The following is a 26,823-nucleotide window of genomic DNA, read 5'->3' on the forward strand; positions in this document are numbered from 1 at the left end:
CCCTGCTTTTCATATGTTGGCTTAGCTACTAAATATTATGAAAACTTAAGTTTTCAATTCTCTACCATTCTCCAAAATATTTTGCAAAAAACGTAGTAGCTGGCAGCCATCGAATTGTAATTTACAGAGCAGCCTAACCAAAAGTTAATCTCAATATTAATAGTGGTAGTGAAATAATCATCAAAAAAGCAAATATTTTTAAGATATTACAAACTTTTTTCAACTTCACTCTTAACTAAATCTTATAATTGTAATATTAAAAAGTATCATTAAAAGGTCTCAACCTACACCATCATGCATTTTAGTTTAAATTTTTTAATTTCATTTTTTTGATTTTTATTTTACTTATAAAACATTTTTTTCTTTTTTAACCATCCTTAAGCAGCCGACTCAATTTTTTGGGTTTACGACCACTAATGTTCAATTCCGTAGCCTTGCAATTTTGAACCCAATCGAGAAGACAAAGGTACTCAAGGATCAAGTATTTTGAGAAATTTATCTTCTTGGAGGACTTTTTGCTAGAACTAATCCACATTTGCGTTGCATGGAGAGGAAAACCACGAAAACTTCACACGGTTAGCCTGACTGCAAGGGGACTCTAACCCATAATCCGTCCACCACTGAGGATATTTTTCGTCAGCACTGTGGTCCGTGCAAGTCGGATGAGGAATTCGTATGGACCAGTCATGGCTGAGATTCGAACCCGGCTCACCTTATTCGGAGGCAAACGCTCTATCCCCTGAGCCCCCAGGGCTCAAACAAAATTTAAAAATAGTATAATTCAAAACTATCTTTTAAAAATTGCTGATTGTAGAATTGTATCTCACGCTTTACATCTCAAATCTTGATTGGGTGACCTCCTTGTATTTTACATTAATCGGAAGATACTACCGAATTGAGAAAATCAGTTTATCTGTGAAAATTAAATAATAAGGACTAAAATAAAGAATTTGGTCAGGGAAAGGAATATTTTCTAAAAATTGTCGAATAAAAGCTTGACATTTGTTTTAGTAATAAGTATACACTTTCCATTCGTTTAACAAAAGCGATTTTTTTCAATAGTAATGCGTCTTTGTAGAATATATTTGTTTGATATCATATGAGGATTTTTGGATAAAAAAATAGCGTTGAAACGATATTTGGAAAAAAGCTCTTCTTAAATGAATGCAAATAATGATAAAAATATAATTAAATAAAATTAAGGTTTATTGGAGCAGTAGTTTTAAAAAAAATTATCTTTTGTATTAATACTCATTCACGAAGAAAAAAGAGAAAGAGAAGACCTTAAGAAAAAAACGTAAAAAAGAAACAGAAACAATTGGCTCCTGGCTTAAAAATATACTTCTGATGCCACTAGAATAAATCTTCAAACAGCATATTAAAAATTGATTTACATCATTGATTATAAATGAATTCTGTTTTCTATATGGTTAAATTTAGTGTTGTATCCTGTACGGGATCACCAAACTCTTTCCACAAAATTGATTTTTGCTACCTTTAGAGTCAAACTAGAAGTGTGCAATGTAAAAATCAATCCAGTAATAAAAAGAAAAATTCTGATAGCAAAAGTTCTGTATGCTCAAGAAATACCCACAGGAAAAATCTGTATGTTACTTTTCTATAAACAATCACGGAAAAAAACTAAACTGCGATTTTTTCCCCCGTTGAAACAAATATTTCCTGAATATACAGAAAATTTCAAAAACTTTTGCTGCTAGAATTATTTGCATAAACAAAAAAACATAACTGAGAGAGCAAGCATTTTTTGAATGTAATCAAAAAGGTATTGAAAATTTTGTACAAGTTCTTGAGACTTCACTAAATTTTGTATTTTAATATTTTTATTCCTATTGAAACAAATTTTTGATTTTTGAATTTTTATATTTCGATTTTCCGATTGATTTTTGGATCATGATCTGGGATGTCATTTTTTATCTAGTGACAATTTAGCAGTTACTTTTGCACCGATGATGTTTATGAAAAAATTTTGAGAAGATTATTGAGGCATTTTAACGTTTCTATGAATTATATTTAATCTTATGGGAATTTTGTAAATTAATGCTTAACATCATCGGTCAGTAGCGTTTTAGTGTCCCATTGCAATACGTTAGCACGACTAAAACATCTATCGTTTCCCATCATTGCTTTCACATTAAAATAACTCATATAAAGTAGAATTCGAATATAATTTCCCTATAAGTTGAACTGTAACGTGGGAAACAAGAGAGCGGTTAAACGTGACACCATTGAGTATCGTTCGATTGTGATCAAGAAATTGACGCTTTTACAGTGCCTGCGTAAAATGGACCTCTCAGTCTGGTTCCGGAGTTTTGTTGCTGGACTTTCTACAGGTTAGAACTATCAATGCTACGAAGCACTCTTACACCCTGTCGAAATTACGTTAACCCATGATCCATTTGCCACTGAGGATATTTTTCGTCAGCACTGTGGTCGGTGCGAGTTGGGTGCGGAATTCGTATTGACCAGGCATTGCTGGGATTCGAACCCCGTTCACCTCATTTGAAGGAGAACTCTTGATCTACTGAGCTATCACGGTTCCCTGTCGAAATTGAAAGAGGGTAAAACAGCATGCCTACTTACATCGGGCGTTCTGATGTTGGGTGACAATGTTATATCACACCCAAAGCCAGTAATGCAACTCTTGGCATGAAGCTCCTTGATAATCCGCCAGACAGTCCTGATCTCACACACAGAGATTACCGGTTTAGAAGAAGAATTTCGGTAGAAGGTGATTTGAAAGCAATGCTGAAATCACTCAAGCCGTTCAATTCTTCTTCCGTATGACAAACCCTGATTTTTTCCTGGAGGGCATTTTGAAGTTTATATACCGGTATGATAAATGTCTCAACGTACTTCGTAATTATGCTTAAAAATAAAGATATATCTTATCTTTAATATATCATTTTATTTTTTGCCAGTCATTCACACCTCTGTCCGCGATCTCCAGGGGAAATTCAATGTACCAGTCTTAATAGAATCTACTACAGTAGAATCTACTTCAGAAAAAAAAAAGAATTTTATATACATTCAGAAATGAACACTTTTTACACAAAACTCTATTCGAATGCAGTTGTAATTTTAAAAAAGAACTGAAAAAACGAACATGGTATTGAATAAATGGAGAATTTTTCAGCGATCTGTTAACAGCCGATCACAATAAGATGTTAAATCGAAACTATCAACTTCTATAACTACTCCTAATAGAAGCTTCTTCATTAAAAATATTTAATCATTTGAAAAAAAAGCATTGTTCATTGAAAAAATTAAATTAAAAACATTAATCCGAGAAATCCGAGAAATTCCTTCTTTCTTGATCTTCATTTCAATAGCGATAACGTCTTTCTTCTGACCAATCAGCGCATTTCTAAATAGCAGTTATTTTTTGTTCAATTAATTCTGTAGTAAAACAACATCTTCTATAATTCTATTCCAAATGAGATTTTTTAACGGAATAATATATTTAAAATATACTACTGCGTTTTTTTAACACTTTAATGCTGTTAGAAAACATGCATCATTAAAAACTTTTGAATTATTTTCTTGACAGACACTTGAAAAAAGGGTACTTTAAAAACAGTAAACGATATAACGAGAAATCCACACGATATAACTATAATGACAATTGTTTTAAGGAATTGCTTTGAGCCGCTGTGGCTCAAAGAATAGAGCCCCCCTATGGTTCGAATTCCAGCAGTGGCTGGTTTATAGGAATTCTGCTCCTGACTCGCACCAACCACGTAAAAATATCCTCCGTGGTAGATAGATCTCCATGTCATCGGGCTAACTGTGGGAGGTTTTCGTGCTTTTCTTTTCAATATAACGCAAATGCGGGTTAATGCAATCAGAAAATCCCTTACGAAGGCTAGGTTGTTCCAATGCTTGATCAAGGAATTCTCCTGTCTTCTGGTTCGAATTTACTAGGCAACGGAGTTGAATATTGATAGTTATAAACTCAGAATCGTCTTTTATAAAATAAAATAAATTGTTTTAAGTTGATTGCTAATATCTCAGATAAAAGCATCAAAATTCTAACATGAGAGATACAACACTCAAAATTCTAATATTAGAGATACAAAAAATGTACGTTTATAACGAACGAAAAATTACAAGACTAGTTGCTTTCATTAGACAAACAGAGATATTTATTTGTGGTATGAATACAGAATAGGGAATCACCTTATTGCAATATAAACTCTTTATAAAAGAAGGATATATTTGGACACTCAAAAAAGACACGTGCCTTCAAAATTTAATAGTGGTAGTTAATTTACGTATTATTGTCCTGTTTCTTTACTCAGAGAGTTTATTGTTAGTATAGAGCTGTTCAAATATTACTGAGCTCTTTAATGCTCATGTAAGACCCTATAATTCCCATGTTTTTATTTTTAATATTTTTACTTATTGTGTATTGAATTAATAAATTTATTATTATTATCATAAAAATTGCAAAAAAAAATTTTAAAAAATGCAGTTGAAAAAATTTTAAACATGAAATAAAATGTGAGAAGGAAAAAAGTTTAACAAAACTTTCCTTAATTAATGTGTTTTGCAGTTCCATGAAAGGAATTAAAACATAAATTTCGCATTCTGCAAATCTTTTGTTAGAATTTAATCCTAAAATTCTTAGATTATTACTGGATAAGTGAAGCAACAACTAAAGGATGATACTTCCTTAAGGGGAAGAGGATTCACTTATCTTTGCTGACAAGGTTCAGTACTTAATGTAAATTGTTTTAATATGCTTTAAGTACTCAACCTTGTCAGCATATTAAATGCTATAATTTTCTCAATTTTATTTTAAAGGAATATCAACCTAAATATTTACTGATTCTTATTTAAAAATTTCCAAATATTAATCGAAATTTAAAAAGAAGTTTTCGATTTTTTTAAAAGGTTTACAAGACCTTAAAAATAATTAAATTTTCAGAAAATATTGTTTTCCAAAATTACGCATTTTTAGCAATTAAATAGTTTCTAAGATATTTAATATTTAGGGCTCCTTTTGCTTTCCTTTGTACAAAAGTTAAATATTATTCTTAGAGATCGTTCAAATTCTACATAAGCAGGTTTTTGGAAATTATGGTCTCTCCCTTGTCAGAAAAACTTCCCCATACTTACGTAAGAAAGTCGCAAAATACAAATTTGTTTTTTATTTTAACTTTGACTTTGACATTAGTATTCTAAGTTTAAGATTAAATTTAGATGAATTTTGTATAAAATGAAATTTATTTTTCAAATTCATTTTATAAAATTTTAAGTAGCATATTAAGTAATCTTTAGCATTTTCTTTTGTGGTTAAAACTGTTGAACTTTGAGACAAAAAGAAGAAAAAAAATTTCCGGGATTTTCTTTCCACAAACTTAACTTTCAATTCAAATTTGAGACTTTTCCTAGAGTAATTTATTAGAAAAATTTTGGAAATTTTTTTTTCATTTTGGAACATTTTAAAATTATTTTGAAAATAAAAAAGTCATTTTCTAGTTTACATAAGCATTTCTCATATCCTTCATCCCCCCTTATCAACAAAATAAGCAAATCAAGATCCATCCCCCTTGGATGCTAACGTAATATTTGAATGGTCCCTATATTTGTTTCTTTTATTTTGCTCTAATGTCTCGCTGAATTTTTCTGAATGTTATACATAAGATTTATACTGAAGATTTAAAAGCTTGCTACGAATTGTTTTATCAAAATAATCATTACAAACGTTTTTCTATCGTTGGAGCACAGTGCGTAATAAGTAAATAAATAAATAAAATAATAAATAAATAAATAAATAAAATAACCTGAATAACTCTTAATTTAATGATCGTATCTTCACGTGCTACCCTGTAAAAAAAATTAGGATTAAATTACCGTAAAAAGTACCGTCACTCAGGGTATTGATACTATTCATAGTAAAAGCTATTTTTACTGTAAAGTCTTACAAAACAAAAATCTGATAAACCGTAATTTTTACTGCAATATTTTCTGTGAAATCACTGAATCCTTGTAATTAAAAAAATTTTGCAGTAAAAAATATGGAATAAAATTTTACGGTAAAAAGGAATTCTATGGTTAAATACATTTTTAAGATGTTACACTTCGGACGACAGTACTTTTTACTGTAATTTGATCTAGTATTTTTTGCAATGCATATTAATGTTACCTCAAATATGCTAATTAATTAGTGGTGACGATATTTCAAGTTACGGAATCAGTCACAAAAACGTACTTTCTCAGGGTAAGCATACCGTTTTTTTCTTGTTGACGGATTAGAATTCGAAACTCTAAAAATATGGCAGTAGCAGAAATCTGGAAAACATCTTGTATTTGTTCGGTCAGGAGAGCGGTCCACAGTTTTGATTCATTATTGTTAATTTTACTTCTTGAGTACTTCGCCAGATTTTGAGATTTCTTCAAACGAATCGAAATTTTTTTGCATACAATTGAAATATTCATTTATTCAAAGATAATTCCATGCAAAAAATAATTTTATTTGATTATTTATTATTTTATTTAATAATAGTCGTTAAAATTTTAATTGTAAGGAGTACAAATTTTTATAACATTTTAAAGAATAAAATTTATGAAGCAAAATCCAAATTTTGATCGAAATCAGTCAAATAGTTCCTCAGAAATGGAATTTTAAAAAAGTCGTTTAGTTAAAAGTATATTAAATACATATAAAAGTATGCATGTAGGTATGTTTCAGAAACAGGGATTCTTCTAAGTTAAACAGAATCCTTATGTCGATTCCTATTATACGCTTGTAGATAAAATTCAAAAGCTTGCTGTACACCTTCAAGACGCGAGAGAAAATTTTTATGTTTTTCATTTTGTTACATACAATTTTGTAGGATTTATCAGCTGAAGTTTTTTTTTTAATTTTAGTAAATTTCCAAATGAAGCAAACGTTTTTGATAATTGACTAAGAAATTTCATATCAGTTTAAATAAAAACAAAAATTCAAATATTTTCATTTTATAAAAATGCGTAGCTAAGGGGGCTGCAACAAAGGCCATGTCTAAATTCATTCCTAATATGTGCAGCTCTCTTTGAGAGATTCATATTTTTAGTTCTTAGTGATAGTTTATTTTCGCATTTTTAAGAATGAATTGTGAGAGCGGACATTGAACTTCAAGGTAATTGTATGATTGGTCAAAATGTGGGCAATAATTTATTGCATTTAAACATGAGTACGGGTAGACGCGGGAGCCAAAATTATAATCGATTACTAAACATTCTTTCCAATCATTTCCTTCTATCCGACTCAAAATGATTATTCTTATAACTACTAGGGCCTTATTATATCCCAATAAGACACGGTGTCTGAAGAGGCACAAAAATTTACATTCAAAATCTATAGAAATAAAAATGTAGGTGTTTTTAATTTAAGGTCATTTAAGGTTTTCGGCTGGATTAAAATCGGTAATTTCGGCGAAAAATTTTATTCTGATTCTATTATCTATAATTAAACTTTAGTTTGTTAGCTTTCCGAAACCCTTTAAATATTTTATCTTCCATTTTTATGAATAAAGGTAGTTGTTTTTTTCGCATGCTGACAGACGAAACCGAAAGTAAACTGACAAAAACGAAACTAAAGTGTCCTTTTTTTTTCTTTGTTCTGCTTTGAATATTTGAGCTTCTATTTATTTGAATAAATTATATTTTTAAGACAATTAAAATTCATTTTCAGAAATTAATTTTCCAATTATTTTTTTTTGTTGCTGCCAGAGTTTTCTAATATTTTAGAATTTTCTGATGAACGTTGATTTTGAGAAAATTTCTTTACGCTAGCACACATTACAAAAAAGGTTTATTATAGAAAATTTTGAATGTAGATTTTGTATAATGTTAGCGATGTTTTGAAAAAACAAAGCATAATATCTACAACATAAGATAATATCTAATATTATATCATAATAGTATCTAAAAGCGATGGTCTAAGTTTGAATTTATTCTTTTTTATCAAGCTTTAAATAAAAATATCTTGAATTTTTCTTTAAAAATTTGATGTTAAACAATGCATTTAGTTCTATTTCATTTTTTTAAAACTTTTTTTAAGGTTTAAGTTCAAAACACAGGTAATGACATTAGTGATCTGGAAACGAATTTATTTTGAAATTGTTGCCTTACAATTTGTTGTAGAGCTGTTAGCGTGACATGAAAAATTTGTAGATTTTAAGTTTAAATTTGCCTTTACTTTGAAAAATATTTCACAAATTTTTAAACTTTATTTTAAATTTTTAATTTCGGGATCTTTGCTTACCAAACATAAAATAAAAACTTTAATTTAGTCTTTTTAAAAAAAAAAATAATTATGTATCGAAATTTTACTTCCAAATTTAAATGACATATTAGTTTTTGCCACGTTGAAAAAAATGAAGCTATTCAATAAATAAAGAATACTTTGCAGCTTGTGCACAGTTTGAAAAGGAAGCACTAAGCAGAAGTTAGCCCCTGGGCCAAATTCATCATAGTAGAGCACTGATTACTACCATTTTTATTATTATTTCTTTTAAAATAATTTTTGAAAGCAGAATTGGTAGTAGGAATGTTTGACTTCGGATTTCTCTGAGAGTCTGATACTCTATTAATTAGATATGCTATTTTCTTTAGACTGGTGGGAAAATTTCCCCCTCTCTCAGACTCAAATTCTCTTTTCAGAAAACCCCAAAAATAAAAATGAAATATGTAATTAATTTTTTAAATTCAAGTCATAATACGATTAATTAATAAATATTTTATCGTTTGTAATATTTGAGCCGTTATTTTTGAAAGTGGAATAATTCCATTGGGAGCTAAAAATTCTATTATGTATTTTTCTTTTTTATGATTTTAATTATCGTTTCATTTTGATATTTCAAAAAATTATAGTACTAAAAACACTATCCAGATTGATTTGATACTTTCAAAATGACTTATTCCCCTTTCAAAAATAACTGCACATTTTTAAAATTTCATTTTCAGAAACAACAACTAATAACAGAAAAAAATATTGTTTGGAGTGGCATGACTTATGAGTTTTCTCTTAACAAAACAATTTGGAAAAATACGGTTTATTCCCTCCAAAAAACTAACAAAAATCCCTTTTCAGTACAAATAAACCTCTGGTTATACGTGCGCTTTTCCTATTTGCTATATTTGGCTTGCGAGGATTTGAAATAATGTTTCAATAAATTCGGCGAAAAAAAATTCCCTTAACCAAGAAAGATTTCAAAATTTCCATTCCCGATATAAAATACAACTAAAAAATTATTTCCCGGTTATGAAACATCAAAAAACTATTTAAAGTATCCCACCTTCTTAAATAGCTATGAGAACTTTTAATAACATTTATGGGCGAATCCTAGGAAAGTATTAATATTATTATTAAGTAAATACTAATTTCCAATCCTAAAATTTAATGTGAGACTGAAATTAGAGGCATTTTATTCGAAATTTCATTTTAAATTATAACACAGCAATTGAAAAAATAATTTTACCAAATATTGAAATTGTGCTAACCGTTTCATGAAAAGAACCATGTCAATATTTCAGATGCACACATTTATGAACATCTTATGGCAAGAAGATGCAGCTTCAATGAATTTTTCAATGAGTACTCATTAAAGTATTCAATATACTTCAATGAATATTCATGAATTAGGAGAGTGCTTAGAAATGATATATAAAATAGATTTGAATTAACTATTGAAATAACTTTGCAACATTACTAAGTACATTTGGAATTTATGATTTAAAAGATAGTTTCATTATAAAATAATATGAATAATTCACGTGCAAAGAAACGCGTGAATTCTTTTCTTAATGCCATTATTATCGTTGTATATTTTTAATAGCAAAAAATGCATAGCAAAATATAATTTTTCGAAACAATTCTATAATTAAAATAAGTTAACTGTGCCAATCATAGGAAACTATTAAGTGTCTCATATGTTTTTTACTTGTATTTATCGGTGAGTTTTCAAATCTGGACACAGAACGAGATGCGTATTTAGGAAAACGGACACAACTCGAGATGCGTGTTCACGAAAACGGACACAGCTCGAGATGCGTGTTTAAGTAAACGGACACAGCAACCCAGATTTGAGGAATTTAGAGATTTTTTACTTTTTCAAACACTAAGCATAATTATTACCGAGCAAAGACATCGGGTTGGCTAGGTATATTAAAGATGTAACTATTTAGACGACGTCTTTGTATTGAAACGATAAACTAGGTTTCAAAACTCTAAATTCCTGCAACGTAAATTTACTACTATTATAAATTTATAGTCAACTTTGTGAAAACATTTAAGGTCCTTTCAAAAAGAGACTCATTTAATCAAATGTATCAAGAGATTCATGCAAATTGGCGTTTATTTGCTTAATTTTTCAAATAAAAACAATACTTATAAAACAAGTTTGAAAAAACTGAATTAAATGCTGTGTCCAGATTTGAAAACTCACCGACGCATTTATTTAAATGCCATCCTATTTATACTTCTGATCACATAATTTTGAATATCGATCGAATAATTTTGAAATATCAAAACACGTCCTTCTTTTCTGCTCTTAACCAATAGAATTAACTTTTATTGCGTCGGTAAAAAATAAATATTTTTGACTCCGAAACTATTGTTTTCAAGAACTTGTGAAAGGAATGTATTTGTTTTTGAACTAACTTAAAACAAATTTTGATTTTATGAAGAAAAATTAAAGTTTTTTTTTAAAGTTTAAAATATGATAACATTTTTCAAGTGGATCAAAATAAGAAAATATTTTAACAGGATGTTAAAAAATTTAACATCATCTTATTGTGAAATTGTAATCACTGCTGGTGATTATTTAAAAAAAGTTCCTGTTTATGTTCTGCTTAGATTTTCCAAGTACACATAAACAAATTTTGAAGGAAATTTATCAATGGAGGAATTTATCTGTGTATCAGGAATTTATCTGTTTTTGCACAAAGTTGGAAAAATATTAGTTTTAAGGGGAAAAAATTATTTTTAGAACAAAACTATTTTTAAATTTTAAAATATTATATTTTTTAAGTGGATCAAAATAAGAAAATATTTTAACAGGATGTTTACTTTTAATATCAGCCTATGGTAAAATTGAAACCACAGCCGGTGATTATTTTAAAAATGAATTCTTGTTGGTGTTTTGTTTTGATTTTTCAAGTATGTACAAACAAATTTTGCTAGGAGTTTATCTGTTTTTGAACTAATTTTAAACTAATTTGTGTTAATTTTTTTTTAAAAAATTATGTTTAGCAACATTGTTTTAACAGGTAAAATATTATAAAAATGTTTTAAGTGGAACAAAAAATAAAAGTAATTTAACAGGATATTTATTATTTTATCATTAACTTATGGTAAAATTGAAGTTAATGCTAGCGAATACTTTGAAAAAAATCTTTTTTTCTATTTTTTTATCATTTCTTTATTTATTTTAGATTTTCTATTTAAACAGGTCTTTTATGTACCGTTTTAGGATCAATATGTACAGTAAAAATTAGATCATAAATTTTATTAATAATTTTTTTAAAAAATTCCTTGAGCTATTTGCTGAAAATCAAAGAAAAAAAAACTGAAACACTACTACATTAAACTGTATTTTTTTGATTATATTAGAAAATCTATTTCTATTAAATCTACTTTGTCACTCTCATGCCTCGTGCCATTAGTTATAAAATTGTGGGACCTTAATCTTCATGAAACCCCTATCACTTGCAGATGTTTGGATGCTTTATAATTTCCATTAAAAATGGAAATAAGAAACACTTTAAATTAACCCTTTTCTTAAGGGTGGTACAACCAATGGACCAGAATAGCAGGTATTATCATGCTAAGTGTCATAATCAAAAGAGTGCTCTAAATAACTTAGGACTCTAAAAAAGGAAACAATACCATTAACTGATAAAAGTAATTATTAAAAAAGGGTAAATTTTAGAGTATAAGATCAGTGGCGTCCAGAGGTGCTTTAATACACGTGCCGAACTTCTCGACAAAATGTTCCTGGAAAGATCTATATAATCACTATCAATGCGAGAAAAAAAAAAGGCCAAATTGATTGATTTTTTTCTTTTCTGTTATTTATTTATTTTATTTATTTTTTTTCAAAAAAAGAACAAAATATTGATTTTAAATTTTGTTTTGATATTAAATTACATTCCACTTAGATTAGTGGAAATAATTATTCAATGGTATATATATATATATATATATATATATATATATATATATATATATATATATATATATATATATATATATATAATAAGTGAGGCGCATTCATTTGGTGTCATGCCATCGGTGCCATTTGGTGACATCGGTGTCGTGGAAATTCATTATAACCGTGGACTTCTCGTAATATACCGTACTCGTTTTACGAACTTTTAATGTATTTTTATTATGAAATTAAATGATTTTAATAAATAATAAATATCTTACCCACTCAAAATATTTTATGAAGAATTTTTGATTTTTTTTAACAAATTTAATAATGAAGTTTACTTTTATTACCTTTTAAATATTCTTTGTTTATGTGAAAAATTTATAAATATTTTCTTGGAAAATAGTAAGTGTTTAGCACTGAATAATTTCCATTTATTTTTACATCAAATTAAATTTAAAATATGAATTTAGATTTTCATAAATCTATCGTCGGTGAACTTTTTGCTCTGGACATAGATCAAAATGCGTGTGTAAGAGAATGGACACAGCTCAGAATATATATTTAATAAAATGGACACAGCACAAAATGTATGTTTAAGAAAATACACGTAGCTACTTAAGGCTTCAAGTTTCGATTATGAAAATTGCTCTTTTTTAAAAGAAAATTAATGAATTGAAATTAATTCCTAATATAATATCGTCCATTTGCATAAATTCCTTGGTACATTTCAGCACATTACTTAGACAGTTCTTTTTTCTAGGCTGTCATATATTCTATAAATTTATAATAGTATGATATTGACGTAGTACGTATTTAGTTATTTTAAAACTATTTAATCGTTTAGTGTTAGAAGGGATGCCTGAAAACTTAATCTCTAATAAACCCAGTCACCCTGATCCCGAGATCCATAAGAATTATGCAGAGTGTTTAATTCCTTGTTTAGCTAACCTTCCTTGTTTAGCTTGGTAGAACATTGAGAAGGAGCATTTTTAGCTGAGTTCATTCTTTTAAACACGAATTTCGAGCTGTGTCCATTTTCTTAGACACCCATTTCGAGTTATGTCCATTTTCTTAGACATCCATTTCAAGCTGTGTCCATTTTCTTAGACATCCATTTCGAGCTATTTCATTTTCATGAACATACATTTCGAGTTGTGTACAATTTCCTAATAGTAGTAGTAAATTTAAGTTGTAGGAATTTTGAGTTTTAAAACTCACTTTATCGTTTAGAATTCTGAATAGAAAGGCATCGCCTGAAAAGTGTCATCAGTAAATAAATCTCTAAAGTCCGGAGCTCGTTATGATCACGCTTAGTGTTTAAGAAATTAAGGAAAAGTGAGTAAGAAATTCCCCGTTTAGTTATTAAATCTGGATAAAAAACTGAAAAGGAGCGTTTTTTGCTGTGTCCATTTTCTCAAACATGCAATTTTTGAGTCTGTCCATTTTCTTAAAATCGTATTTCGAGTTATGTCCCGAACAAAAAGCTTACATGCGGCATATTAATTCTTTTTTTTTTCTTTCTTTTTTCATGGAGCATCTAATCGAGGAGTTCGCATCGGGCATTCACTTCATTAATCCCTCTAAAAGCAAAAACATAGATAAAAATGACAGTTTATAAATGACGCAAGAATGTATCCAGTTAATAAAAGATGTAGAATATGTTATAAAATATTAAGTAGTAGATTTATAACCACATTTTAAATGTAGGGGCAGTTTCTAAATGTAATGTCACATTTTGTTTTCATTATTAGTGATTATTATTTTCAGTATTAGCATATGCTAGCATTTCAGAAGCACATGCTATGGATTATATTTCAAATTTTGCTTTTAAACTTTAACTACGGTTTTTAAGGACATACATAAGCTAACAATAATAATGATTAGATGTTTATTTATTTTAATAAGAAACGTGAAAAAATAAAATAAAACAAATAATGTAAGCATGTTTGATTTTTCTGATTTTTTAAATTTTTATTTTAACCACAATGTCACCCTCCTTGTTACCCCTTTGTCGCAATTTCATGAACCCTTTCACGCGTAATATAATTCTTGAACCAGCCCGTTTTTGACATATCTAAGAAAAAGTAGAATTTTAATATGTTGATTTATTTCTAATAAGCTAAATTTATGCAAAAATGTATCGAAAATTAAAATATTTTAGAATAATGAAAAACAGCAAAAATTCATCAATTGTAAGATGAATAAAAATGTGAAATATACCAATGGACCTCGATTATCCGAAATTATTGCCGGTCCTATTTCCAGAAATATTTGAGTTATCGAAGTAAAATTGTTTCTTAATCTATTTTCGTCAATAAACTATGAAAATCTGTTTTTAATAATAGTGATTTCTGGTTTTTAAATTTAATTTTTATATCCCTTGTCTTTCATTAAAAAGCAAGTATAAGGATATTCCCTAGAACTAGTTCCTTTTTTAGTAATCCGTTTGTGCAAAGTAACATTTCTTTTGTTGTCTAATATCATTGATTAAATTTATTTCTTTGACAGCACAACGATATTTTTCTTTCGCAGATAATACTTACCTGAGTGTTTAAACTTAAATGTACTCATTTGGTACGATGTAGGGGGTGCAGCCAAACAGGGCCCGTTTAAGAGAAACTGGCAGGTTATCTTTTCGTTAAACCCTGATCCTGATTAGAATTCATTTGTTTTTTTTATTTTATTTTATAACCGTCGTTGAACAGCTGACACAATTTTTTGGGTTTACGACTGACAATGTTTAACTCCATAGATTTGTAATTTTGAACCCAATCCAGGAGATAACGGAACTCCTGGATCAAGTGTTGAGAGAAATTTGCTGTCGTGGAGGACTTTTTGATAGAACTAACCAGCATTTGCGTTACATGGAAAGGAAAACCAAGAAAATCTCCCATGATTAGCCTGACGGTGAGGGAATCTAACCCATGATCCGTCTACCACAGAGGATATTTTACGTCAGCTCTGTAGTCCGTGCAAGTCGGATACGGAATTCGCATCGATCAGCCATTGCTGGGATTCAAACCTGGTTCACCTCATTGTAAGGCAAATGCTCTATCCCCTGAGCTATCATGGCTCTGAAAGTCCCTTTGTAGATTTGAAGCTGTTTTATGAAAGTTTAGTTTTAATCCAAATTTAAGACTTCTTTTGTTTCTGATTTCATATTTGCATGTCTAGCATTACAATTTTTAAGTCATGGTATCAACTCATCAAATATTCAATACAAAACTCAATGCAAAAGTTCTTACCTAAATATTTACATTATCGAAATAGCTTCCTCCGTTTTTCTCATACTTAAATTGGTAGTAAATTCTACAGTTATTTTGACCATTATTGTTTGTAAGCAGTTCGTAGGTCTCATTGGAAGGCGAAAGCTCTATCCCCTGAGCCATCACAGCTCTTATTTGCTAAATTAAAAGAATCATTGATTGAAGAATTTCAAGTGAACTATAATTCCGCGAAAATTCATGAAATATAAAAAAAGATGGTAAAAAGCTTAACTCGGTGCAACAATATTTTTTGAAATTGAATTGGGTTTCCACCAAAGGTTCTAATCGTGCCGGTTTGTAACATCAAAAATATTTGTGGAAAAGACAAACAATTTCTATAAACGACAAAGAATTTATCCTCTGATTCCTTGAAATGAATAGTTTCCCCTATGAGGGCATTCTGGGATGAACAAAATAGCCGCTGTTATTCAAGCAATAAATGACACGAGGAAGTCATGAATTTCTGCGTATTCCGACTCAAATACAAGAATTTTTAAAAGGAATCGGATACAAGATATTCATTTATTTAATTGAACATCCTTCATAAAGGAAAATTTAAAGATAGTGATTTCTCCGCATCAAGATCAACTATAGAGAACTTTTGGGAAATGTTATTATGGTTATAGCTTCCAAGAAATGTTTTCACATTAACACCGGAAATATTTCTATTGAAATATGGCTCTTCATGAGAAAACAACTAAGTCTTAAAATTATAAATTATTAAAGATATCAATTTTAAGCTACGATTTAATAAAGATAAGGCCGTAAGAGGCATTCGATATTTCCCAATGAATGCGTCGAATAAGATGGATAACTAGAATAAATTAAAATTCCCTTTCAAAATCTCTTTTAAATTTCTTAAGAAAACAAGTTCAAAGCAATACATATAATTATATAGTTATCCATATCCATATCTATATATATATATATATATTAATTTCAATATTAATGTGTACTCTCTTTTTTTGTATTTGTTATAAAGTTTGGTGTGAATTAAATCATGGAAGGGTAACGCTATTTTATAAATAAAAAAAAAAAGTTTTTTTTCCGGTTTTTTAAATAAAATTTCATCCTTTTTTTCTTCCTTTTTTTTCTTTTTTCTTTTTAAAACTGTTGTTTGTTATTTTTTTTACTTATTATTTCCCCCTTTTTTCATATATCTTTAATTTTTCTTTGTTTTATTCTTCATTTTGAACTTATCTAATGGGTTCTGTTTACTTGCAGCTTAAGCGCAATAAATGAAACTTATTGTTTTTCTTAACGTTCTTCGTGTTTTCTTGTATCTATTTATTTATATATATATATATATATATATATATATATATATATATATATATATATATATATATATATATATATATATATATATATAGGTTCAAAATGAAGAATAAAACAAAGAAAAATTATAGACATATGAAAAAAAAGGGGGAAGAATAATAAGTAAAAAAATAACAAACAACAGTTTATATATATATATATAAAAAAAAATGAAATTTTATTTAAAAAACCGGAAAAAAAAAATATATACCGTAAACCGGGGCGAGTCTACCCATTTTTTCAGTTTGTCAACTTTCAAGTGGTCAAACTTTTGTAAATATTAAAGAAAAAAGGCTTTTAATAAGTGTTTCGGAATCGCTATTTATCCCTCTTTAAAGCTGTGATATCGATTTTAGAAAATATTAACAGTTACGCTGTTACTGTATATTTTTATAGAACTGCTGACAAATCTCTCGTATGGGGCGAGTCTACCCATTCTACTAAAATGAATGTTAACATTGTAAATAATCAAATTTTACTATTAAATTGTTATTTTAGTTACTATATAGGATATTTATGAAGTAAAATTCACAACTTTATTATATATTCCATTTTTTTATTCATAAAATAACACAAATTGAGTATTTGATCGATTATCACATTTAGATCACAGTTCTGTTTTTATAATCATTAACATTATAAAATAACATTTTTTTCTGATTATTGTTGATAAAAATAAATTAAAATTAATATAAATTCACAATTAAATAATTAATAAATAATAATAATTAAAGATTATTAACAAAATCAAAATTCAAACATTGGGAATCATGAAAAATCCTTTTCCCATTCTTTTGGGAGGTGTGATTTTTCTTACAATGTTTTCTCGTTGAATGAGCTCTCGTAATATAAAAATTGAAATATAAGAATCTTATAATATAAAAATTGAAAAAATAGGTAAAATAAACATATTTTGTATTTACATTTATATTTAACCTATAAATTGTCTTATTAATGATAAATTTATCAATGCAGAATTAAAATAATATACTCAAATTCATTTAAAATGACTTAATTTTAATATAAACAAAGTTCTAAATTATATTATTATCCTTTATTAAAACTAAATACGAATGGGTAGACTCGCCCCGCGAATTCTGGCTTTTTGTTTACCACAGCAAAACTTACATTCTTCTTGTTTTTTTTCATATAAAATTAATGTAATCTTAGTCTTAGATAAGTTTATCACTTAACCAAAGTGAAAATAGTAATAATAATAATATACTTACGGAGCACCAACTAAAAGTTGGCTGATTTTCAATACAAATCTCTCAAAAGACGTTTGAACAGATCGGTTAAAAGGACGCCAAATAAATAAAAACGGATCGAACTACTACAACGCCATCTTCCTTAGAGTCTGAACTAAGTCCTCCGTCGGTAAAAAATTTTTTATTTGCAATTTAAAATAGTGAAAATTAAATAAAACTAAAATGGGTAGACTCGCCCCTGGATGGGTAGACTCGCCCCGGTTTACGGTAATCTTTTCTTCAGCCCACACGAACTTATCCATGTCATCAGAGAGACTGGCTTTTTCTTGGGAAGTGTGTGAATTCGTTGAGTTCTAAAGCGGGAACCGAGACTGAATTACAAATTTAAAAAAATTTTCGATCTAAGTAATCTTGCTGTATTGTAAGCAGGTGTTTTCATCAATGAATTCTACATAACCGATTGTAAGAAACCACCTTCTTTTAAATTTAAAGAATGTTAATAACTAAACAGCAAATATAGTTACACAATGATTTGAAATCGAAGCAGTTGCTTATAAATTATTTTTTAAAAAGAAATGTAACATGTGCTACACTGTGTATTAAAAATAATAACCCGTAATTTAATTGGCACTGAAAAAGATTTGCCATTTCTAGTTAATATACTCGCAGATCTGTCAAGTGTGTTCCACTCGCTATAACTTACTGCCGTTGGTGTTTAGTATAATGTAGAAAACATGCAATCCGGGCTTCTATTCTGTGGGCGTCTGTGTTGTTCTCTGACGAGTCCAGGTTTAGCTTGCAATCTGATTTATGTCAGACCTTCAAATGGAGAACATCCCATTATCACCTAGGTAACATCATTGAAAACTATTGTGCAAGACTATTCACTATTTTAGAACAAATCTGCATGCTCGGAATCACAATTTATCAGAATTTCATTCTGGAATAGCGTTTATTTAGGGGCCCAGAATTTGATCCTCCCCGGACGAACATCATAAACGACTGGTTGCAATCTGAAGACCGTTTCATATAACCAGCTCTTCATGAGATTTAAATCCGATAGATTTTGTGTGAAATATGCCTGGCCTACGATTTTCAGACTGTCAACCATCTTCTATTGAAACTTTCGAGTGCATTGTTTGCTGAGTGGTGTTATCTTTCCCATAATGACTTGACACCTAGACTATGTTGCACCCCATAGAAAACATGCGCATTAATATATACACGTAATGCTTTTAAGATTCTGTAAAAGTCTGTTTTAAAAGTACTATCGCACCAATTTTTGTTGCTCTTTTTCTTCTATTTCCTAAACGGGCTTTATATATATGTCATATTTGTTTAAATTTCATTCCTAACAGTGAAAATATTTCTTAAAATTTGAGATTTCTAAAATGCACAAAAAATATTTTAATAGAATTTTCCTTCTACAGACACATTTATCTAGAATATTTAAATGCACTTAGATAAAATTTAAACTGAGATATTTTTAATGAATTGTTTATAAAAGAAAATTATTTTTCATTCTATAGCAGACTAGCCTAATACCTGTTCTTCGTAGGGATTTAAAAAAGATACATAAATCTGTATTATTTAACACTGAACAGTCATACACAAAGCTGAAATGCTTGAATAAAGACCATTTTAAGTTTTTATAATATTATTTGCTAAGTTCCGAATGATTTTATTGTATCATTCGGCACTTAAATTGATGCAAATAATCCTGAACAATACATGATAGCCAAGAATAGTCCCAATCACGCAATTCCCTCGATGCATTGGAATTTTAGTGCACATATATATATAAATAGATAGATAATTTCGAATACGCTGCTGTTTTACGTTATTACAAGGTGTGGGGCCGGGACATCCTGGATAATAGGATGGGATCTCGAATCCCGCCGGCTCAGAAATCCCCTTGTATTAAATGGTGATTGGTGCGTGTTAAATCTGGAGGGGTCTCAAAGGCTTCCAATTTCCCTTAACAAATCCAGTACCCCTGGGTACTGAATTGGTTGAGGTCAAAATTACGATCTGTAGATAATGGATGAATGGAGTATGATTGCGTCCCCCGTGTAAAAGTGGATGTGACGTGTGTGCGTCCGAAGTCTTATTCTTGGCCATAAATGACGCCCCTGAAAAAACAAGAAACGCACCCTCCGCCTTAAATATTCTCTTGATTTCAAGCAGGCTTGATGATTGACAAGTGACATAAACAGCAACAACACAGGGGTTGGACAGAAATACTATACTAACATAAACCGTCTTTCTTTCAGTAAACAAATATTTTGGAAGGTTGTACATGGCAGAACTATTGTCACCATTTGCAAGATCTTGTATGAAACTTTAAGAAATGGTATCCCTTTTACTCATACTAAATTTGCATCGATCAAAATGAAAGTAGGAATTAAAAACTTTTTCTGTTTTAATACCTCGATCATTTTAAAAGCATTTTTTAATAAATGTCGCAATCCTATAGCATGATTTCAAAATTGCTGCTTCTTAAACTAGAAATAAATTCCTTATTTTTGCCCATCCAAATTTTGCATTGGGTAAAAAAAAAACATAATTTCAAAATACTTGAAGCATGATCTTTGAAATTGAGTCAACAGTTTTGCCATACGGAATCTTCCGAAACATTTACTGCTAAAAAAACACATATTAGCATATATATATTAACGTGTTAACACAGAGTTAGTATAGAAGTGTTCCCATATTTATAATCTATCCCTATACTATATTAAGTCGCTCTCTTACTTTACGCATCATTATATTATAGTTGCTATTTTTTGCTCTATTAAGACTTATAGAAACACGTTTCAAACCGTAACAAACTTCTGTTGACGTCACTTAAGGTTGATTTTGAATAAGCTTACCTGACATAATCGAGCAAAGATAAAGAGCCTAAAATCAATTCTCATTGTTACATGTTTTTGATTCAATGATGTTTTAATAACTGGAAGAAAGAAACAGAATCGTCTTTTAGCAAAAACAAAAAGTTACTTGGAAGGAATATATTTCCTTTATAATTGTCCATGGTATTTAATAACTCCGATAAGCTTAAATCTAATTATATTTCTACGTAGACAATTGCTTCTTAAAGGCATATAAACAGAAATCCTATAGCAATAGCTAATCCTATAGCTATTGAAAGATAAAGTTGTACCTGATGTTGCTCAATATATTGGATGATGGGTTTCGGGAAGATATGTAAGAAAAGTATAGATCTAGTGCAGTGAGTGTGCATGGCATCTTTCAATAGCTATAGGATTAGCTATTGCTATAAAATGATAAAGTTGTATCAGATGTTGCTCAATATATTGGAAGCGGGGTTTCGAGAAGATATGTAAGAAAAGTATAGATCTAGTGTAGTGAATGTGCATGGTTTGAGCGCAGATGTCTATGAGTATGATGAAGCGCTTAAATGCTAACTGTATATGTTTTGTTTACGAACTATGTTTGAGCCCCATTTTGCCCTACCCCAATTGACAAGATGATAAAGTTTTCAGTTTTGAATATATTGATATTCAAATATTAAAATACGCAGCATATTTCAAATTTGTATACTCTCGAATGAGTATAAAGTGTGTAAAAACTAAATAGATATTTTCGAATTTATTTTTATTTGTTAGAGGTTAAAGAATAATCTTTATTATCACATTTCATCCACCCTTCCTTCTATAAATATCAATATTTTTTACAAAAATCAATAAAATATGGTAAAAGGGCAAAAATAATTAAATATCCTAAATTAGAACAAAAAAATGTTTAGATAGTTTTAAAGTTTATTACGATAGCTATTGACTTCTAAAATAGTTTTTTTTTTTAATTTAATCTTTAATAAAAGTTACGAACAATGAACTTTCTTGCAGATATTTTTTTTAATAAAATTTAACACTTTTTTTTCATTAATTCTTAGAAAATAGCATTTTATTAGGTTTTAATTAATTTTATATTGTTAAAAGTAAAAATCCGATACATTTGGAAAATAGTTGCTTTAAAAATAAGTTCTTCAACAAATTTGGGTTTTTAATGAATATAAACTTCTTATACAAAAACATTTATATGGGTTTATATTTGTGAAAAAAATGTAACTCACATTTATTTGAAATGGTCACTGAAAAATCGCTGAATTGAAACAAGTTTAAAAATTATAAATAAATAAAAAGAAAACACATGTTCGGTCTTAGATTTGTGATATAGCATTTTGCTTACCTCTATATGAAACGGATTGGTGAAATCACTCAAATCAACCAACTTAAACTATGAAAAGTAACAGAATGAATAGAATAAAAAAATATTCTGACTTAGATTACGGAAATTAATATCTTCTATTTTCAACAAATCGGCGAAATCGCTGAATTCAACCAAGTTTTATTATTGTAAGAATAAACAAAATATTTATTTGGGCTTGGATTTGTGATGTAAAATTTTACTAACCTCTATTTGCAAGGCATTGACGAAACTTTTTGTCTTTTAGTTGCACAGTACCAAGTAATTTAAAAAGAAAAATGAACTTTTGTCCACTTTCAGTCTTTAGGTAGAGATAGATAATGGAGAAAAATACTAAATATACTTTTAATTAACTTCATTTAATTTTACGAAGAAAGTAGTTTGACAAACCAATATCAGTTGATAGGTCATATTAATCATGTAAAACGAATCATTAACCGTTTGGCGCAGAATTTTTTTAAACATATTTTTCATACTTTTTTCATTACTTCGTATTAATTTAGGTCAAAATAAGTGAAAAATATTACATTTAGCATTTTAATAATTTATGATTATGAGATTCAACATGAAACACCAATGTCTTTTTCAGCGTTAAAGGTAAAATCTTCCAAACAAAGCTCACTTCCAAACAAAAATTTTTTAAACTTACTCTTACTTTCAGTTATTTAGATCTAAGAGAAACAGTTATTCATCATTGAAATTTTTTTAGTTTACAAAATCAATTAATGATAACTTTTTAAATATGAATGAAAAAATGAAATATTTTTTTCAAACTATTTTTTCCGGATTTTATATTTCAGAACAAATATAATTCCGTTAACCTAACAAATTTTTTTAGACTATTATATAGTTTTTAATTAAAAAATAACAAAATATATTTGTTCCTCTAATTAGAGATAAGAGAGTTAAAATCTCTCTCTTTATATATATATATATATATATATATATATATATATATATATATATATATATATATATATATATATATATATATATATATATATATCTATATATATATATATATATATATATATACATACATACATACATACATACATACATACATACATACATACATACATACATACATACATACATACATACATACATACATACATACATACATACATACATACATACATACATATATATATATATATATATATATATATATATATATATATATATATATATATATATATATTTATATGTATATGTATATATTTATATGTATATATATATATTTATATGTATGTGCGTAAGGAACACCGGTGTTGCATCTGCGTCAAAGGGTTGACATAGATTCAGTGAAGTGTTTTTGTGCTAGAAAAATGAGTTAACTCTTAAAGAAATGCTGCGCTCTTAGATTCGGAAAAAGTTTTTATTTATTTTTTCCTTTGATAAATTTAAAGTTAAATACAAAAACCGAAGAATCAAAAAATCAAAGCAGCACTTGAATTTTAAAGTTTTGCATAGCCTATTAAGGGCCACGATTTGCGCACAGAAAACTCCCAAAGCAATTTCCTCAAAACTTAATATTTCAAGTTGGTCAAACTTTTAAATCAAACAAATCTTAACTGATGTATAACTTGTCACTGAATGTCTAAAGCTATATTATTTACAGAAGTAAGCTGGTTCCCTAGAGTGGAAAACATTATATTAATATGCAGCATCGAGGAAAAATTCCGAAATCAATCTGCAGAACCCGGTATTAGATATCTGTAATTATTTGTCCGCATGACAAAGGTAAATGTTGGGCCGCCGTGACGCATTAATTCTGATATCAGGAGCAGGGTTATTTCATTTAATAGTATAATTATTTTGTTTTAAAGAATTATCTAGCGATTTTATGAAAAATTAATTAAAAAAGCTCTAATTGCTCGGTATATCAAAAATCCCAACGTAGTTAAGCATTGTTTGCTTACATAACTGAAAAAAATCTATTGTTTCTCATAACTTAAAATTTTAAAGCTTTCTGCCAACATTTTGATTTTTATCACTGTACAAGAATTATTTTTGGGGTTCAATTGTTGTGTGATAGTTTTTTTCAAAATTTCGATTTGTCCCATTGTTTTGCCGAAAACAATTCCAGAAATTTGTTTAATCTTCGTTTCAAGATCGGCATGATCCTTTCCGTTTTGTTTTATAACCAGCAGGAAATATCTTTCACAAAAAATGTAAAAGTTAACAGAATAGATGTTTGGAATTTCTTTCATTTGAATTTTTTTATCCTGCGTTGAAATTTTTAACGCCTAAAACTATTATTCTCAGCGCCAAACACCCAAACTATTATTCTAACACCAAAAACTATATTCCCAAACCTACAAACAAGTTCATAATATAATAACCCAAATTCCGAGTAAAAATACTTTTCTTTCTTTTAAAAACAACAATGGATTTAAATAAATAATCTGAAAAACGTTTTACAAATAAAAATCATTAACAGAATCTCAAATAACGGCTAATACATGACATGGGAAATCAAACACTTTCAGATTGTTTCTCCCTTTTGAAGAAGATAAGCATAAAAAAAAAACGATCAGAAAAAGTAAAAACTAAAAAGGAAATTAAGAACACTTATTTTTTATTTGTTAATGATTTAAACAAGTGATGCAGGCCTACGAAAACAATACTTGGAACAGGGGGGCAAAAATAAATTCTGACTTCATGGGAACCAATTTTCTGAGGAATTGTTTGTGTATCAGCAGTTGTCAGAGATTTTCTCTTCCCACGTCTATAATCTAAATGTTTTGTTTAAGATGGAACTAATTTTAGAGAAATTCAATGAGCCATTTTGTCTCTTAATTAGTCCTTTTATTTTGTTCTCTTTATTCTTGTGAATTGGGGATGAAGGTTCGATCTAGAAATTGTCAGATTTGATATTGAGTTGTATCATTCCTGGACTTACCTCATCAGTGGGACAGGGTATACATAGGAAATTTAGAAATATTAGAATTGCAGTGAAAAGCTGTTTTATATGGCAATTCAAGAAAATTATGCAAGCAATTAACATGTCATATACTCAAGGGGGGCCTCGAAGAAAACTCCTTACAAAAATATAGCGTTTCTTTGAAAGAAAATGGCAGAGAATTTCATTCTATTTATATAAAAACTACTGTTTTGTATGAAGTGTCTTCAAAATTCTAAAAAATATAAAAATAAGGCTTTTGTGCTACAAGGAATGAGCACAATAATAATATTAAATTTTGCTATAAAATTTGTCCTGGAGCTCACTCTGAAACCTTTGTTCAGCCTTTGATATAGTTATCTTCTTCTTCCGTTGCACTGCAACTTCTGTGGGCCCAGCATAGACACACATCAAGAAAGTGTAGAATCCGGTCTTACGCCGAGAGCAGAGGCTTTCGAAACGAATAAAATAATGCCATTATCGGACTATATCCTTATTGTTTCTTGGGGTACAAATCTTCAGTAACCGTATAATAAAACTGTAACTGTAATGACCAATAAATAAAGCTAGTTTAAAAACAAAAGCATTAGAAATAGTAAAACAAACTAATCTACACAGACGCCGTGAATTAATCAGCAACAATATGGTATGTTCCTCTTCTCGACTAGGAGAATGAAATTCTGAGTTGGTTCGCTCGGAAACAAAACTAATTTCGACACAATCGAGGTACCTAATTGTACCCCACTACTCGGGCATACTCTACTCTCTCGTGTTTGGTTTTTAACCCTTACCGTTCGCAATGTGCCTCTAAGGTAACTAATTCAAGATTTCCTTTAATTACACGGGGGAATAAATTTTTTTCTGATTTCTGTTGCAGGAGATTTTTTAACAGATCTTAGATGCTTTCGTATCTCATAGCCTGCTGAGACCCAAGCTTTAAATGATGGATTATTCTTCAAGCTTTAATTCAAGCTTCATTCAAGCTTTAAATGATTGATTTTGTTTTATAATCGTCGTTGAACAGCATACCCAAATTTGGGTTTACGACACAATTGGGATAATAAAAAAATACGTTTAAAAATAATGAAAGGGCTCAAAGAAGGTCTAGAAAACCTCTGATTTTTTAGCAAATAATAAGCGCAGAATATCGTGCTTAGCATGAAAAGAAAATCCTCAGAGTTTTAGCAATTAGCATTAGTTGCACATAAAAAAGGGCTCATCCCTTGAGTATAAATGGATTGTTTTTCGACATCTTAAAAATGTGGGATAGTTGAAACATGTGCTTCTTTTGACATCGAAATGAAATTCTGATCGAATTAAATGGACTTATGAAAGTTTAACAAGAATTGGAAAATTGTTTGGAATAAAGTTGGAGAACTTTACAATTTTATAGCAAGAAATAACAGTTAGGTGCAAAGATAGATGGCCAAACATTCTGCTAAGTTAATGGAGCAATAATTTCCAGAGGTTAAAAGTGCTTATTTGTTATTGGGAGAACTGTTAATTCATCCCGATATATTGATATCATTAATAAAAAAACTTCCAACTGTAAAAACACTTCACCCTGATGGTTTTTGTTACAACAAGACAATACCTCACGCAAAATGGCTGGAGGATAATGGAATAAATACTCTAAAGTGGTCTGCTTCATTCCCTGATCTGAGTTCCATAGAGAATTTGTGGGATTATAATAAACTTCAAAAAGCGGGACAGCTTGAGAATGAAATGAA

General features: G+C 28.9%; 1 protein-coding gene and 1 long non-coding RNA gene across 5 annotated transcripts in view; one reads left to right on the forward strand and one right to left on the reverse strand.

The window, feature by feature from the left end:
* Positions 1–26,823, reverse strand: part of LOC122269199 (uncharacterized) — a 206,745-nt gene that overhangs the window by 72,162 nt on the left and 107,760 nt on the right. The window contains exon 1 of one of the 3 annotated variants that reach the window (XR_015430714.1): positions 22,168–22,300. The exons of the other annotated variants lie outside the window; for them this stretch is intronic. This is a non-coding gene — a long non-coding RNA (uncharacterized LOC122269199). Of the gene's footprint in view, positions 1–22,167; positions 22,301–26,823 lie in introns of those variants that run through there. 3 annotated transcript variants of the gene reach the window in all.
* LOC107453372 (uncharacterized) overlaps positions 1–26,823 on the forward strand; it is a 404,700-nt gene that overhangs the window by 60,132 nt on the left and 317,745 nt on the right. The gene's annotated exons all lie outside the window — the stretch shown is intronic.

The sequence above is a fragment of the Parasteatoda tepidariorum genome, chromosome 12 (assembly GCF_982258835.1).
Source record: "Parasteatoda tepidariorum strain Cologne lab strain chromosome 12, Ptep-v5.0, whole genome shotgun sequence".
NCBI classification, from domain to species: Eukaryota; Metazoa; Arthropoda; class Arachnida; order Araneae; family Theridiidae; genus Parasteatoda; species Parasteatoda tepidariorum.